Genomic DNA, 17,613 nt, shown 5'->3' with positions numbered 1-17,613 from the left:
TAAACAAGATATAAAATAGTAAAGATGGAACAAAACTTAAATGCTTGATTTCTCAATACAGGGATTTAAGAGTTAAAGCTTTTTGTCAGGATAAAAAATATATATAATATATTATTTAAAAAATACACTTTAACTTTGTTTCCTTGAATACTTTTTTTTTTTTTAAATGTTGTACATAATATAAATTGTACACCAGCGAATTTATTGCCAAATGGCAATTTTTTCCAACCAACTGATAAAATAAAGGTGTTATTTAGATAATTTCAGTTTTCATATTGCTCTAAAAACATATGAAAATTATTTTTATTTTTTATTATTTCCTAGTTGAATACTAACCACTTTTTTATGTTAAGTTATTCCCAACTTTACTTTGTTATATTTATATTTAGAATATAAGATATTCTCATCCTAACTGGTTTTTTTTACATAAAGATGTTACGTTTCTTTATACTTTTTAATTTTTTAAACATTTTCACTTAATTGTTAAGTTCAATTATTATGTTATATTTCAAATCATGTTTTATTTTTAAAAATATATCTGGAAGTTCAACAAGAATTCATAAAATACATACATTTTGTAATTAAGTATTGGTTTTATTCTTCATATTATACCATATTATATCCTCAATTGTAGAACTCCACCATTTTTTATAAACTATATAAAATAAGTGTGTAGCTTAGTTAATTCCATTTCAGTAATAATAAAGATTGAGTTAAAAATAATAATAATTGTTTTTTAAAGAAAAGAAAGAAAAGAAAAAAATGATATATTACAAAATGAATTGTTCACTGCTGTGATTATTTCTGTTTTTTGTAAAAGTTCTTTCAACCGTTAAAGAATAAGTAAACAAATTTCACCAAAGAAAAATATTCCTTCCTAAGTATAATGAAGTTGTCCTGTTGTTATTTTTTTAATTTTGAAACTAAGATGTTACCAATTGTTGTAGATCTCGTAAGTACTTACGTTTCGTAACGTAAAAAAAATATTATGTAATATAATATTATATATATAATATTATATAATATTATGTAATCATTTTTTGTCCTTATCCCGCCCAATTTACAGTAACTTAATGTTCTTAAAAAAAATATTTAAAAAATCTTTGATTATTGAGTACATGAAAATAACATTTTTATATGTATGAATTGTATGTATTTATTTGATATGTAATATATTTTCTTTACTAACTTTGTATACTATGTGGAAATCTGTTATTAGTTCTGAGTTTATACACTATATCTGTTTGTTTACTAAAAATATGTATGTAGAACTGTTGATTTCCCAAATAAAATAAAATAAAATAAAAATATATTGTAATATGTTGTCTTTATGAACTAGATGGAAAACAAAAAAAAAAAAAACGATTTTATATCTCAAACTCTGAATTTCTTAAGCAATTTGACAGTGGGAAAAGTAGACGGTTTTTTTAAAGTATGACTTTTGTAATTTAATTATAATATTAAAAATACGTATGTAGTTTTACTCCAATTTTATTTATAAATTCTTACCAGTGACCGGGTTTCGTCGTAACCGGCATCGTCAGCTGACACCAGTCTGACGATGTCGGTGTTGATCGGTGTCGATGAAACGCGGTCACTGGTAAAAATTCATAAATAAAAGTGGAATAATACTACATACATATTATTGTTATTATAATCAAAATGCAGTTCCACCAAGAGTGTCAGTAGAAAAACTCAATTTAAGAATTCATTTTTATATCATTTTGATACATTTTCATACTGTAATATGGATCGGGCAAATGCGGCTAATCGACTCTTATAATTCGTAATTGTAACTTTTATTTTACGTTCATGTATCTCACTGGACATCGATAATACAATAAATAATGAATCTAAATGATCAACATATCACAATAGAGATGGATAACATTTAAGAGAAGGAAATGTAGAAGTCTAGGCATTTACTTTATGTAATATGTTAATCTTGATATCTCCAGCGGCCTACTTATAAACCTAGTGTAAAGTTACGCCTAGGCATTGTGGTAAAATAAGGGTGGAAATACAATTCTTATTCTACCACTATTATAAATATGGTATTACCATCCGTATTCTACCACTATAGGTGTAACTTTATGCCAAGTTTATTAGTAAGGCCCCTAGTGCGTAATTCAGTCTTTGTCTATAAACATTTGGACAAACTCAAATATCGTTAATCTAAATCAGTCATTCCCAAAGTGGTCTATATAGACCTCCACGGGTCGACTCCGACCTGCATAATCTGTGTCATGTGTCAGTGCCCGTACGGCTGTTGCCTCGAGTGTTGTGTCCAGAAGGATTAAAACTTTTTTCTGCCTTAAAAATTGCGTACAAACTTGACTTTTGCAGGCATAATAGAACCGCAATAAACCAAGTAAGATTTTTTCTGTCATCGTGGATTATTTACGATAGAATGTCACAGTAATTTCACATGATACTCGTATTTTTCATGTTATGTTACTTTTTATATCCATTTATTTTTTTTTCTTTTTTACTATGTAAAGTTTCACTTTTTATTCTGCATGGCAGTATGCTTCTTATTGTTTCTAAATGTATACAAAAAAGCATCGTTTATCTTTTAATTTTTTACGCACTATGTTTGTACTTACCTGTATATTTTTTGAATGCCCCTTGGGCGTAATGTAAAATTAAATAAAAAAAAAAAAATAAAAAAAAATATTTCTAGGCAACGTAAAACAAAATCTGATAGATACTCCAGTTGAAGATGACAACGAGTGGGCCTAGTGTTGGGATTTTTTTTTCTAAACTAAACAGAAAACGGACCGGGTAAAATGTTCCATACGTTCAAAATGGCTCCATGTACTATGTATTTTTCTCTTTGTAATGGCTGCGGAAGGGAAAAAATGATAAGAACAAATTCAAATAATTTTGTTCTATATTATTCAGGCTTTTTACATTATTGCATCTCTCCTTTAACGTGTGGGAGAGATTTGATTTTCATGGCTCATTGTTTTGATTATTTTTTCAATCTCTATTTTAATATTTATAATTGTTATCTCATTAGTTGCTGTTTTATTTTAATTCAAAAACCCATTTTTTTTTCTTCATTCAAAAAACATGGCGTCTTTCCGTATTTTACCCTTTATTTCTTTTGGGGTCGATGAATGCATAATTGAAATATTATAACCAAACACTATTGTCGTGTTTCATAACTCGTACTTCTTATTAGGATAATTTTAAATTAAAGGGAGTTATGAAATCATATAACAATGTGCGCAAAATATTTTATTGTCACAAAGGGAAAGTTGATTACTTTTTTAGTGTGGTGAGTAATGTTTTGAACAAAGAGAAGATTTGTTCAATTCTCTTACCAAATGGTGTTCTCAAACCCGCCATTGCCATTGTTAGTTTCCTTATGAAACAGACGAACAACTCAGTCACCACATACATAATGATATGGTGACCTGTACACAGTACATCGTCAGTACTAAATACGTTTATTATATTGCACACGTGTAAAGTAATACAAGAGGGTCAATGCAAATATATTCAATGCATAACTTATGTTGAATTTTTAGGTTTTAATCGTTTGGAAAGTTGGTGTAAAATGCGTTATATTTTTTTATATTATTTTATGTCAATCAAATTATACAACTTACCTAATCTTCTTCTCTTCTTCTTTTCCACATCCGCTTGTAAGTGGAGCATGTGGACATCACAGTTGCCTCCAGGAGACCCTATCGCCAGCCAGCGCTCTCACCTTCTCCTACGCCAACCCAGCGCCCGCGCAGCACGTGTCCGAGCCAGGTCCACCGCCGCATCCTCAAGACGCTCGCTATAGGAGGCTGCTGCGTCCGTTCTCGGACTTCAATGTTAGTTATAAAATCGAACCACCTTTACCTAATATTCTCCTCAAGCACTTACTCTCAAAACTCAGAAGTTTGGTGTTCTGAGCTTTAGTAAGGTGCCGAGATTCGCACCCATACTGGCATTATACGAGAGTTCAATAATCGGCATTTCATTTTAACGACCCCAAGGGTGGTATTTTGAATCTTCTCTATCCCCTACTCTGTTGCAATAAATTAAAAAAATGATTAATGTGTTCATTTAAAGCTTCCCTGATGGTTAAAGTAAAAAAATAAGGACACGTGAAACCGTACATGAAGATTTTTATTTAGAACATTATTGCGACATTAAGCATTACCTAAAACACTTAATAAGGTTGAATTGACCAACCGTCTTCGTTTTTTCCGTTTATTAAACCGTTTTATATTTTATTTGCCGTTTAATCATCGGTGAGGCCATTATACAAATAAAGCAAACTGTCGTCACATTAAAAAAATAAAAATCACAAAATTAACCACTCTCTAAGGGTTAGAGAAGATTTAGAATATGATGATCATAAAAATATCTAACTCATTTTAAACTCGATCCTAAGGAGCTGGTTGCATCGAAAAAAGTTTAATTAAAGTTGAATATAAATGATGTTTTTGGCTTACTTAACTTTACTTTGCGTTAACTAGCACCAAGAAAGGGAAACGGCTAATTAGCTAGTTCTTTAAGCTTTTATGGTGGAGTGAGTTAAGAGGACATGCGATGGCAAACAATTTTGATGAATAGGTATTTGAACATTTTTTATGTCACTCTCTCGCAAATGGCTCCCCAAATCTGTGTGAAAAAGACAGCTGCACGTCGGACTAATTTTGCCGAACTAAAATCGAAAAATCGACGTTTGGCTTTCCCGTTTTCTGCACAACAAAACTAAAACGATTTGGTTTTTTTTTATGAATAAGTATCGGAATGGTATTTTGTGTTTTACCTTTTCCATTTTTCAAAATTATTTATTATATTACACCATATGTCCGATTTCGGCAGATAAAATTGGGCGCTTTTATGGGTTTTTGGATGGTCCTAGCTCCCATAAGAAGCTATTTATTAAAAAGCAAAGCGACGAGGACACGTCAATGGTGTGAAAAAAAATCACCGCTCTAGTGTAGTAATCCAGGATGAAAATACGAGAGTACGTTTGTATGAAGAAAAAATTTACAACTGATGAATAACTCAATAAAATACATAAGTACAGCAGGTGGTCGGTTTATACTATGGACACGCACGTTTTTAAATGTGTAGTTTACTAACTCCTACCTGGTTAGCTGTAACCAGAAGGTGACCACACAGTACGGAGACTATCGCTTCTTTATAAAATACTTCATCACCAAACCACATCTTGGTTAAAAATCAATCTGGGTCTCCGTTGCGGGGTCAGCGACAGATTAATTAGTCGGTAAACGGTGTTGCTGTCATTTGGGTTTCCTTTACCATTACCATGGTCACGGTCGATGTTGGCTTGTGGTTACTTTAACATGGAGTACCTATCTCTACCTTACAGCTATCTACAGCTTTACTTTTCTATTATGTTACTCTTACTAGCGCAATACTTAATTATAAACATTGATAAAAAATAAAATAAATTATAAAAACATCGCAAAAAGTAATACTACGTAAACGGGTTCAACTTTTGATTTGTACCTAACCGGTTGCCAAAAATTACGTACGGCTACAGTAGGTTCGAATGTTTACTAATCCCATGTAAATGTGTTAGTGATAGAACGTTTTCAAATAAATCCATTTAAATAGGTAGGAAGGTTTTCACGGTCACTGTTATCAATTTGTTACTTTTTTGGGTGATACTGTGAGTGTTGGATTTGTTCCGACGTTTTGTCTACCATTGCAGTCAGTATCACACAAAAAAGAAACAAATTGAAACCATCTAAAGTCGGTTCATTATTACAATAGTTTTCAAATAACAAACCAGCCGCGTGATACCCGACGAAGAATAGCCATTTTTACACATATCATCTTAATCTAAACGGCACGGTACATTTATAGTGGATTGACATTTATTAGATTCGTTGGTGCATATTTAAATTTAATAATATTGATAGTTTTCATATTTTTTTAAATAATGTGTGTATGTTTTCATATGTAAATTTATTAAATATTTTTCTATGTACCCTATACCTATGTTGGTACATTTCCTGATTTTTACTTATTATGTATCGTTTAGCTTTTCTTATGTTATCTTTAATTTTAACTAAATTTACATACTTATGTTTCACTGCTGCACTTGAATGTAATTTCTAATATATGTAAAAGCCCGTAGGGCGTGTAAATTAATAAATAAATAATACTATATAGTTATTAACTACGGTAAAAATATCAATAAAAACGCCCCGGTTAATACTAATAATAAAAATAATAAAAATGATAGCGTGTTTATAATTAACCCAAATATTTTAATTTTGGTGACCATTTTCAACGAGTTGTAAATAACTCACTCTAGTTGTAGGAGATAAATGTAATGGAGTCAGTCATGGATTGTAAACATTTATTTTGAAATAAATTAGCGATCAATCGAAATAGTGTTTTACTATTAATATAGCTCTGCATAACCAAAACCTTTAAAACAGATGTAGAACCTGTTCGAGAATAATATTGAAACATCTGCAGAGAATACTTATCTTCATTCACCTCGGACCTCTGATCCGCAAGTCTTCAACACTAGCCACGGGACCACGACCCGCTTCAAATAATACGGTAAAAAAGATTAGTCGGTCTCATGGTGTACTGGATATTGCGTTTGCCAGGCATTAAATAAGTAAATAATTTTAAAACAATGAATATATCCCCCAAATTGTATTTTATCATGCCGTGGTGTGAAATGGGTCAATCATGCGATATCACGCGGCGGGCTCGTGGTTTGCATGTGTTCAGCGGTCCAGTTCCCGTGAATGTACGGCAGTGTGCCACTTGCCTTAGAAATCGCGATAAATTTTAGTAATTCAAAAAAAAAAAAAAAACATTTACTAATAAAGTAAGTGAAGTATAAAAGCATATTTGTATGAGAATAAAAATGTACCGTTTATAAAAATATATTGATTTTAAATAAAAAAAAAATATATATATTTCCCATAGTCCACTCCTATCTTATTTTAAAACAAATGCAAATGATCGAATCCCAACCCTCCTAACCCCTCACTGCATAAATGCACAAATAGAAAATACTACTCGACTAACGACTCGATTTATTACCTCCGCGTGTATTAGACATTGTTAAAGTGATAAAACAGGATTTATATTTATTCTCTATAATACCTCGATATTCCTATTCCTAAAGGTGTACGTATTGCTTTGAAACCGGTGAATAATTTAATTAAAAAAAAATGGTGGTTAACATCAAAGCGCTTTTATTTTAATTTCAACTAAAATTAAGTTGGGTTTTTAAAATCAAATGAGAAGAAAAATGATGTCTTTGCATTTTTATTTAGGAAATAGTGTTTTATCGATCATGGTTTTGGGCGATGGTTTATGGGCATATGATATATATATAATTTTTATTATTTATTTACAATTTTAAAAAACCCGTTAGGGTAACATTAGAAATTTAATATTGTCAAGTCATTTTATGTCTCGTCTAGTCTAGTTAATTCAGTCATTATGTGCTTTTTCAGATTGATTTTAAATTTGTCTCCAGTAAAAGTTTTCAAGTAGTAAGGTAGTTCGTTGTAGTGTTTAAGTCCATTATGTAGTATTTTTGACTGTCCTGTGTTTGTCTTTGCTTTTTTAATATGATAGTGTTGTTGTCGTCTGGTGTTATATTTGTGTATGTCAGCATTTTTGACTAATATTATGTCGTCGTCTTGTATGTTTCCCAGTGTTATTTTGTGCACAAATTTTAAGATCTCAATTTTAGTCAAGTAGTTTATGTCAAACTGGTGTGTTTTTTTTGTACAGTTCAGTCGTAGAGGTCAGGTAAGGTAGGTTGTATTTTACTGTCATATCTAAACGAGACCATTAACCCGACTCCCGGGGGACTGAGTCACCTTCTCAGTACTCTTTGGAGTAGCCTATTCTCATTCAGCGCGTCCACGTTGCGGGGGTGGGCACCTCACATCAGCAGACCGGAGTGTTTAGGTGGCTAATTACAGATGAGGACCCATCAATGCGGGGAATAACGCGATTCTTCTCCCGGATGAAGGTGACGGATGAAGACCCCAACGGCGGGGATGAACAAATCTTCTCTCAAGCCACCCGGATATACTTCAGGCTATGGGCTGTTGGGAGACAGTGGCGTCGGGCAGGATGTTGTGTCGATGATGACAGACGAGGAACAATAGTCGATGGTGCTTTCCTAAGCCCCAGTTAGCAAGAGGGGTAACTATCGGCGTCAGATGGCAACCGGCCGTTGAACAGAAACCAAAAACGAATCTCCCAGCCCGACGTGCAGATTGAGGAGTGGGAGGGCTGATCCCAAGTAAATGGGACATACTGCAAAAAAGGAACAAGAAGTGTTATTTTATATCCTCGATGGATCATTACATAGATCGCATTTAATAAAATGAATCAATCAATGTCATTTGGGTCATCATGTCCATACACAGGGAATGAAGTAACATAAAGATGACTCGGTATAAAACATAAGAACAAGATTTTGCAACAGTGTTTGGATCGCATTTGAAAAGGTCAATTGATGCATTAAAATATTGATGCATTAAAATATCCATGCATCAAAATTGCTCAAAATCGCTGCAATTATAATACAGGAACGCAATTATATAATTCGCCAGTATCAGGTACAGAAACACGCGATGGTCTTCATTGTCCTTTATTTAGCTGGTGGAACATATTTATAAATGATAATAATATAACATGTGGTCACCCGTGTCAATAGAGGGCGGTTGGCATATGGCCGGACCAATTACTAACTACTCGCAATAATACATTACCAATTTATTATTGCTTTTATTTTTCCACAATTCTTCAGTTTTTTATTTTTCTGGGTTTAATTTTTAAATATCCTAATAAAAATATATGATATAATATACAGAATAAGCTATTAAACTGATCAAATCATCATAGTGCATAGTGCATAGTGCATAGGGCACTGCATTGTTGAATACAGCGTATTTTGATCATTCGTTTCAGGAAGGTAAGGTGATCAGTCTTACACTTAAGGTGCCAGTCCAGTGACTTTAAAATATTTCAGTGAAAACCACCTTATTAATAAATATTTCATGTTGACTCTCCGAGGAATCGAACCGTTAACGCGCTAACGTGAACGCGCTAACCGTTACACTATGAGGCGGAATTTTCTCTATTCGATTTCCTTTAACGATTTTAACCTGTGAGCAGTCGTCGAGCCAAAATCCCTCGTCCAGAAATCTGGTTCCATTTCGCACTCATAACTGTATTCTTCATCCACCCGGACACAGACAAACTGGAAATCGAGTAGCTATCAATATGCCTAATCCGAAGTAAGGAAAATCTACGTTAGGACGAAGAACTCTCGTACCTATCTTAGTAGGTCGGCAAGAAGAATTCTTCGGCTTTCGAAATAACGTAAAATTTTAGGCCGGAAACAAAGTAATTTAATTCGCGAACATTTATTTAAAGAGGTAAACGAAAGAACATTTTTAACAAGTAAGTACAAATAATGTCGATTATTGATTACTTCTTTTTGAACTAAAGAAAGACATAAATTATTTTTGAAAAGTGCGCTTTAAATTATTTTTTAGTAATTCAACTATCGCTAATGATTTAGATAATCAGAGGTTCCCAAACTTTTTTGTCTCGTTGACCACGTGCCGATTTTTTCTGTTTTGGGGAATATTGATTTTTGCTTTTCCTACTTTCCTAATATTGATTTTTTTCTACAAATTCGTGAGCTTTAAATGTATTTTTGAAGCTGCTACAGAGCTACTCACTTTGAGCGGGTTTACTGAAGAGCGTAACATTTGCATGGTTTAACAAGTTACATGTTGTATTGCGACCACTAAGCGAATGGCCTTCTTACACAATTTTATCAAATAAACATATTATTATGATATTTATGACTGTTATAAGAAAGTACTATGAAAGTATTGATACTATCTTTGTAAGGTGGATTTTCACATTTACGGAAAGTAAAAATTTTAGTGACGACCCGCGGACCCGCATAAATGGGATCCACTCTCGTGGACCCCATTTACATTCAATGACATGGACCTCTCGCAGGTCGGAGTCGATATAGACCACTTTGGGAATTAACGAATTAGATTAACAATATTCGAGTTTTCCCAAATGTTTGTAGATGAAGACTGGATTATACACCTAGGAAGTTATCAAGATTAACATAATATTACATAAATGCCTAGACTTCCTTTTCCTTCTCTTAAATCTTCACTATCTCTGTTGTAATGTGTTAATCAGTGAGTAATTAATCCGATGTCCAGTGAGATACATAAACGTAAAATAAAAGTTACCTTGAACTCAATTACGAATTGTAAGAGTAGATTAGCAGCATTTACCCAATCCACATTACAGTATGGAAAAATCTGATGGGGTGGTGTTTTTAAAACAAATACTTAACCGATCGAAAAAATATAAAAGTAGTATTTAAAAATAATACTAAAAAGAACCGCCTACTTTTCCCACAGTCCAATCGTTTAAGAAATTCAGGGTTTTAGATATAAAATCTTTATTTAAAAGAAATTATTTACATCGAATCCATAAATACCATATTATCTTTTACAGAATATTTTATTTTTTCTTTTTTATGTTATGCAAAAATATTATAACTGTTTATTATTTATTATAGGAGCAAAAAATCATTAACATTTTCTTGTATACCCACGAACAGGCCATGCCTTTGTGGGATTTTTTGTTTACTATTTTTCTATTAATATGTATTTCATTGATATGTAATTATGCTTTATTTTTCTAATACTCTGTTTTATTATTATGTTTATTATAAAAAAACAAAAAAATACAAGATACTATTTAATAGGTACATAGTAGTATTTCTGCGTCACGAAACGCAAGTTCTAGAACAATATTCGAACAATTGGTAACATCTTAATTCCAAAATTAAAAACAACAACAGGACAACATCATTATACTTTAAAAGGAATATTTTTCTTTAGTGAAATTTATTTATTTATTCATCAACCGACCGGACCTTCAAACAAAAATTGATTTGCAGAAATAATCACAACAGTGATCAATTTATAAAGTAATATATCTATGCTTTCTTTTCTTGAAAAAAATAATTAGTTTTATCTTTAAATCGATCTTTATTATAACTGAAATAGATTAATTAAGCTACACACTTATTTTATATAATTTATGAAAGATGGTAAAGTTATATAATTGAGGATATAGTCGTATATGAAGAATGATACCAGTACTTAATTATATATTATTATGTACCTACAACAAGTTAAAATAAAAAATACGTATCCAAGGAAACAAATTTCAACTTATTAATATTTTTTTTATTAATCTATTACTTCAAAAAAAAATACCGAGTGAGACTACATTTTAATTCATTGTCAGAATTTGTATTGAGAATGTCGAATATTTGTTCAAACCGATTGCCGTACTTATATACTGCGGGTATTATAGGTGAATGTATTCCAAAGTTGGTTCGTAAATAATTATTGTTACATAAAAATCATTCTTTACTTCTTGTGCACCTCGTATTAAAATTTGAATTAGTTCAAGCAGAGGAGGGCTATCAATTTTTGATTGTAGTTTTTAAATAAAAATAACGGTCTGACAATTTGAGTAATCTCATTTTACTTCCAAGGAAATAATATTTTGAGGATTCCATTGGTATTATTATACAGTGGTGCCTCGCATAACGAACGCCTCGCACAGCGAACGCTGCACACAACGAACTTCCTTTTCGTTCATTTCACGATTCATACAACGAACTTCGCTTCACACAACGAACTTCGCTTCACACAACGAAGTCGCCCACTTCACACGATCACTGCCGATTTATTGCATCCTTCCGCGCAGGCAGTCGTTAGTCACTGAGCAGTACGCTTAACTTACGCACGTGTCGCAGCAATCGTTGAAGAGGATGTAGAGGAGCTTATTGAGGAACACAAAGAAGAGCTGACAACTGAAGAGCTCCAAACACTTCTGGCCCAACAACAGGACAATGCTCAAAAGGAAGCGTCATCTGATAACGAGGAGCAACAATCAAACAATCAACCAATTCCAACTGCTGACATCAAGAACATCCTGGTCAAATGGAAAGCAGTTCAGGAGTTTACCAATGCCCACTATCCGGATTCCGCTGAAGCAAACAGGATCAACGACCTGTACTCCGATACTCTTGTCCGTTATTTCCGGCAGATGTTGAAGAAAAGAGAGAAACAAACGACTTTGGACAGGTTTTTCACTGCACCATCGGCCAAAAAGCGGAAAATGGATGAAGATGTGCAAGATTCGATTATTTCTTAAAATTAAAAAATGTGTGTTTTTTTCATTATGTTTTTAGATGTATCTAAATAAAAATAAAAACAAATTTTTTTTTTTTTTTTATGTCATCTTACCATATTTTATGCTACAGAACGAATTATTTTTTTTAATATGTATTGTTATGGGAAAACGCGTTTCACATAACGAACTTTTCGCATAACAAACTTGCTCCTGGAACGAATTAAGTTCGTTGTGTGAGGCACCACTGTATTTTGAATTTATAAAGAGCTAGAATTTATTTTGTATTCTTTCGATAGCATGAGAATGGATTTCATAATAGGGTAACCAAACCGAAGAGTTGTATTTAAGTCTACTAATTACTAATGAATTATACAATAACATATTTCATAGTAATGAAATTTGACGCTACTTTCAAAACATATCCAATCGTCGTCTGAATTTCGCTGTGATTTTTAATAGTAAAAATATAACAATACCTATTCAATGTATGGATATTAAGCGATGCATTAAAAATACTAGTTTATAAATACACTTTCTCATTTAATCTGGTCACGTATGTATATGTCGATTATCTAGTGCTGGCAGGTTCGCAAAACTTACGGAAAAGCATTTTTTATGTACAGAATGTTGATTAAAAAATCCTTAATACAAAATTTTCGTCGAATGTGCTATGTTTCGAAAAAATGACTCTTGGATTCAAAGGTTATTTATATTTAAAAAAACCATCAGTAAATAAAATGTCATATATTTATTTATTTTCAAACAAGTACATTGGAGAAATGTGTTCATAATAATAATAATTAACAAAGAGTAAATAAAATGCATGGTACAAGTTATATTGGAGAAAATATGTATACACACACTTATTGAGAAACGATAAATCCTTTTATTTGTTTATATACTAAAACTGTATAAAAAATTTGGGTATACTCAAAACAATCTACTATAAAAACATAACTTGCGGTGCGCATTTTAATTACATTTTATTATTAAATGATGAACACAAAATATTAGATAAAAAATGCACTCGGGTAAATATAAATAAATAATTTTATTAAATTTTCTTCACCCATCGTTTTTTTTTATATAAACAACCCTCTAATCCAACAGAGATTTTTTTAAAAGATAGCACATTTTGTTTCACATCAGATTTTAAATGCGTTTGTGTGCGTTTTGTGAACGCGCCAGCTCTTGTTAATCGATCTGTAATAGTTGCGAGTACACATTATTATAATGTTAAAATGATTACACATTATTATAATGTTAAAAGTTTTGTTTTCAGATCCTTTCTTTAGCTAAAAAATAAGATAATTCAAGACGCATTTTTCCACTTCCCTGTACCATCCTGCCCGTCCACCGTCGGTATTCCAAGTTCAGTCAGCAGTCAGCAGTCAGCACGCGACCGACACAGAACAGAGGACACAGGGCAGAGGACAAGAGACCCCTTTTTGTCCAGCTTTGTGAGTTTATAATCCGACTTATTTAGTCAAACCACCCTAGGGGGTGTCGGTGGAAAGGGGCAGAGGGGTGCCAGCCCGTCGCTCGTCGCCCGTCGCTCGCTACTGAACAGGACGGTATTCTAATTCTACAAAGGGGTGCAGTTTAACTGACCTCAATTTCTTTTATTCGTAATTCGGTGTTCCGATATACTACAGGTATCGGCTCAAATATTGCATTTACACGAGTTCGTCCCTTCTTTAACTTTTTACCTATCCCAGAAAGTTTAAGTTTTGGAGCTTAATAAAATGTATTGCTACCAGTGTCTTAAATATGTTTATACCAGTGTGTTTTAAAAATATTAGTAAGTAATATCGGTAACGTACCCAACAATATAATTTTACGCAGAACGATTTTTTTTTAATCTGCGTGCAGAATTTTGTTATAAAATGAAAGAAAACGAGAAAAGAAAACATACGAATCGCGGAATTAGTAGACTTTGTTCTATTTCCAAATTATTCACGGCGAAAATCAATATGTTGGCTGGTAAGTACCTACTTCATTTTGGGGCAGGTTGATGTCCAACCGCAGCAATAACATAATTTATACAAAAGTGAAGTGGGTACCAATTCTCTGATCACATTATGTTAAATTAATCGATCCCAATAAAATGCATACGCATGCATATTACGCGTGTATTTGCGTACTTCAGAATTGAAGGCATATTACGTCCTAATAGCGTGTCCCTATCAAATTGTTGGTTTTATATTTTTGGGCAATTCCTATGGTGAAGGTGCATAGCGAGCAAATCTCAATAGTGCAATAATTATTGTCCCGACGAAATAACGGGTACATAAAAACATGTTACCCGGAAAACTAAAACTAAAATCATTTGAGTGAATAATTAATGTTTGTTAATACTCCAAATAACAAAACCATACAAATTAATCAGATGTTGCCAAGTACATTGGTACTTATTCGTATTTGTTTACTATTGTTTTTATGAATTATATGTTGGCTCTAAATAATCTATTGTGCCTTTTTTTAAAACATGTCTTTTTTAATACTTAATAAAATAATATAATGTGCATTGTAATTGTTAGTAGTGCTATATTGTACAGAAAATTTACTTTCGAATAAGGTATACCTTTATCATTTTTTCAAACTTTTGGTTCTCGTTTTTCAATTTTGGAAAAAAACTAAGCCGCTTTTTGTGAATATTGATTTTAATTTGATATAAAATCCTCGTTAATAGAAGTTTCATATATTTTAAATTAGAAAAGTCAACAGATAGAAGAGTTGATGAGATATGGATGTTCAAATATTTTATATCAAGCCAGTCAAATATTTAAAAAAAAATGTAAATGGGGGTTAGAATTTTAACCACCTACGCTCTCTGTAGCTGCAAGACGTTTTGTAATCTATATTCTATCTTTTTTATATGGCACTAATTGAAAACACTGTAAACATATTTTATAATTCTGAGAATATTAATTTATTGAGCAAAAATCGAAAGGACATCACTCTCTTTTAAGGTTCACAAGAATTGTATTTCCCTTTACATAAAAGGAAAAGTTAAAATAGGGATATGTAAAATTATATTTCAATAAAACATTTTTTTAAATAAATTCCACCGAACCCAAATTCTATCGACTCATAGTGGTTCTCCATCCCTGGGCTGGTATTCCGAACGCATTTGTAGCGCAGTATAGCGCGTTTTTACGTTCTAAATACGCCTCTATTCTGAATCTTCTCTCAAGAGATAAAAATCCCCACTCTCAAGAGTAGGGATTTTTATTTTTTTAATGCGACGACACTTTACTTCATAAAATGGCCACACTTATAATAAAACGTCAAATGATGTATAAAACTGTTTAAAAAACGTTAAAAAAAACGGATATGTTTTGCACAATTTAAGATAATTAAGGGTTTTGGGTAATGTGGTCGCAATAATGGTCTTAATAAAAATTATCATATTTCGTTTCACGTGTTCGTATTTGATTGATGTTTAATCATCAGAGTGGTCATAAATGTCACGGCGGCCTCCGTGGTGTAGTGGTCAAGACGCTTGACTCACGCACGGAAGGTTCCGGATTCGATTCCCGGTAAGAACACAAAAAAATAAAAAATGTGATTTTTCTCAAGCCTGGATGCTCTGTGATGTAATTCACCACTGTAATTAGGCCTCCTGGCCTGTTGTGGTGCAAAAAAAAATGTTAAAAAAAGTAAATAAATGAAGCAAAGTTTAGGTGCATGCAAAAAATAATAGTCCCCAAATTAACCACTCTAGATAGGGGATAGAGTTGATTCACAATACCACCTCTGAACGCAAAATTGCGCGTTAAAAACGCCTATTTACGTACTGAATACACGCTAACCGAGCGGTCTCTTAGCGTGCAATTACGTTCAGAATACCAGCGGTTTTGGTAAGGAAATTACGATTTTGCTATTCTAAAACGCGGTTCTTTGACAATTTTACCCTTTAAAAAATAAAGTATTTACATTAAATAAAAATAAAATTAACATTAGAAAACCTTACTTTTTATCAGACAGCCTAAAACATTTTTTTTGTGTTTAAAGATTAACAAAAAGTACGCCATGAAAATGTATTTTTATTTATCCTTTCTAATAGCTTGGAAAGGAACGTCCGCATTCCGAGAGCTAACTACGGAAACCCGAACATTCAGATAAATTATCCTTAACTTAGTTAATAAATTATTATTAAAGCCTTCCCTGAACTTGTGTCCCCAAAATAATTTCTCAGAATTTCGATGTAGAAGATTGTGAAATAAATTAAGCTCGTAGGGAAGGTTTCGCTTTGAAGGTATTATTAGGGCGCGAGCGCACTGCCGGAGCTGGTACGAGAAAATGGGGATTTTAATGAACGGGGAAAAACACAAAAGGGAAACAAACGAAAACCCATCTAGGGGAAAGCGGGGTTAAAAGTCCCGATTTCGAGAAATTGCAAAAAAAACTGGTTAAATTATTATTATTCGTTTCGATTTGTTGACTGTGTAGTGTAAAATATATTGTTGTTTTTTCGATTAGCTAAGTGAGAAAGCTGTAGCGTCGTATAACGTATACGAGCAATCGTTTTCAGTTTGTACCCATTTTTGATGATCTCGTCGGTGACTCCTAGTATAAGCTCTAGAGATGTTGTCTCTCTTTCTGTTTTCCGTTCTCATTCTGTCACCCTGCCGCGGCGCAACCGACCCCAGACGAAAGGCACTTTCAACCCCGTTACAAGGGCACACACTTTCAATAAAATCCTAAAAAATCAATCAAATATACCGCTCATTTTAGTGAAATAATAGATTTCCAAATTAATCGAATTGAGTAAAACTTCTGTATCCCTATGGATACTGCGCGTAATAATGCGCAAAGTCGACCAAACAGTTTAAAGATGAAAATATTGACTTATGTAGCGTTAGACCACCTTAAACACACACATGATCATTACGTCTCCCTCCGCGTCAGGAATAAAACTAAAATTGCTGCCGTAAAAGCATTACTACGCGACAAATTGCCACGCAATTTGAAATCGTCGCTTACTCTTTCCGTCTTCGAGATATTTCATCGGCACAACTTACCCCCGGCCCTTTCAGCCCCACTCTCCCCTAGTCGTCCTATCAGGTTTAACTGGATCGGGAATGTGGCCGCCATCGGTGGGGGTGAGTGTAGGGATAGCGGTGGATTTCATAATTTCTTGTTGGCACACACGTTCTGATATACTTTATTAGTGGCATTCCATCCTCTTTGTTTACATCTGCAGAGAGCGTGACAGTAGTGGTGGGCATTCGCAAGAGTATACAGTTTTAATATCTTCTAATTTCTCGTTTCTTCGTCGCTGTTCACCAACTAAATAGCGTTATTTACATATAAAAATACGTTCAAGTTTGTTTATGAAAATTCTTGGTCTAGTAAGTTCATTGTAATTTATTATGGAAA

The 17,613-nt window shown here is 32.8% G+C and overlaps 1 long non-coding RNA gene across 1 annotated transcript; it reads left to right on the top strand.

Annotated features, from left to right (window-relative positions):
• Positions 1-2,256: 2,256 nt before the first annotated feature.
• LOC148284102 (uncharacterized) lies at positions 2,257-13,718 on the top strand. Its single transcript, XR_015825404.1, has 3 exons — positions 2,257-2,371; positions 3,659-3,830; positions 13,511-13,718. It is a non-coding gene; the product is annotated as an uncharacterized LOC148284102 (long non-coding RNA).
• Positions 13,719-17,613: the final 3,895 nt, after the last annotated feature.

This window comes from Micrasema longulum, unplaced genomic scaffold (genome assembly GCF_059751315.1).
Source record: "Micrasema longulum isolate JH-2025_06_02 unplaced genomic scaffold, ASM5975131v1 h1tg000154l, whole genome shotgun sequence".
In the NCBI taxonomy this organism is placed as follows: domain Eukaryota; kingdom Metazoa; phylum Arthropoda; class Insecta; order Trichoptera; family Brachycentridae; genus Micrasema; species Micrasema longulum.
Note: the sequence above shows the minus strand (reverse complement) of the source record. Positions and strands in the feature narration are given on the sequence as shown.